Here is a 1,894-nt window from a genome sequence, read left to right on the forward strand (position 1 = left end):
ATCCGACATATATATGTATACTAAAATATTTTATAATTCATATCCCTTTTCTAGTGTTATAGTATATAATTTATAATTAATTTGCATTGTATTTTCGAAATATTTTTATTAAAATTTTTTGCCGTATATTATTTCCAAATCAATGATAGTGTTGGTATTTTCCAACGAGTGGTTTTCTAACGAGCTAAGTGTTGTGCATTGTCATCCTACATAGGGTGGTCGCCTGCTAACTTCTCATAACCTAGTTGTTATCACTATCTTTACTAGACACTGCGCATACTCCAATCTTATAAATGGAGGAATTATCTTGTATTTTTATACAATGTACGTAATTTAGTAGTCTTACATAGTATCAGAGCTGACATATACTACCTATTGAGTCTTTTTTTAACTTATTTAATTTTTTAGTGATATATGTGTGTGTGGGGCTTGGGTAAGATTAATAATATTGGATTTAGATCACTTAACGTTATTAGAGTTGTGAAGGATCTCTATATATTTTCTCCTACTCTACTCAATCTAGGGTTTATATGGTCTATGAAGACACAATATTTTTTAAATCAATGATTCCCACTCCTCACGTCATTTTCCTTTAGGAGGAAAAAGTTTGATGATCATAGAGAATGTTTATTGTTGTTACTACCTGAATTGAGTTTCCATGTTAGATGTTAAATGATGACACATATTGTTATCATCGCAACATTGTCATTTATTATATTTGATTAGTGTGATGGTGATGGTGTTTATACATCTTAATGACTATTTTGGTAGTACATTTTAGCCCAATTTTTCATAATTACAAGCCTCATTGTTCTTTTATTGGTTGATCATACCTCTTATGCTTGAAGTTGTTGCTTTGGTTCTTTATCGACACTTACATCACCCATTTATGAAAAGGTTATCAACATTTTCTGTTATTGTTCCTATGCAATAGTGTCTACTCCAAAAGAAGATTGATGAAATGAGAAACACACATAAGAAGAATGCACACCACTTTGCTAACAGAAATTAGAATCATGACCTGAAATTGTTTGTGTTTGATTCTTCTTTCTCTGCTGAGACCAATGATGCGAAAAATTGGTTTGTGGATTCTGGAGCATCCTCTCATATGACATGTAATAAGCATTGGTTTGAAAGTTTTAAAGAGACTAGCAGTGATGCTAATATCTACCTTGGTGATGGCATAGCTTACCAGGTTAAAGGGCATAAAGATATGCCTATGATGTTGCCCAATGGTAATATTAGGTGCATGTAGAATGTCATGTATGTACTGGCAATTAAAAAGAATTTGATCTTTGTCTCCATGATTGTAGATCAAAACGTGAAGGTAGAATTTTTCAAAAACTATTGTGTCGTAAAGGATTTGTTGGATCAACAGAAGTTGGTTGCATCTGGAATATGAGTTGGAGGCCTATACAAGTTGAATGTTATAAGCATGCCACACCAAGCGTTAACTTCAACAACTATGACAACAGAGAAACTTTGGCATCAAAGATTCAGACACTTCAATCTTCATGACTTATTGCTGGGACAAAAACAAGGTATCGTTAATGGACCCCTGATTTTAAAAAATGCAGATGTTGATTATGAAGGATGTGCACTTGGGAGGATGCACAAGGGTGAATTACCCTCAAGTTTAAATAGATGAAAGAGAGATATACTCAAACTTGTGCACACTAATATATGTCGAACAATACAGACAAGGTCATTAGGAGGAGCTTATTATTTTTTGTTATTTGTTGATGATTGCACAAGATATACCTAGGTATATTTTCTCAAAAAGAAAAGTCATACTTTTGAATATTTTAAAGAATTTGGAAGTATGGTTGAAAAGAAGACAGGGAACGTCATCAAAATTGTCCACTCAGATCAAGGGGGGAATATAATATTGGAA

Source organism: Pinus tabuliformis, chromosome 5_2, assembly GCF_031772625.1.
Source record: "Pinus tabuliformis cultivar Carrire ecotype Pingquan chromosome 5_2, CPIR1, whole genome shotgun sequence".
NCBI classification, from domain to species: domain Eukaryota; kingdom Viridiplantae; phylum Streptophyta; class Pinopsida; order Pinales; family Pinaceae; genus Pinus; species Pinus tabuliformis.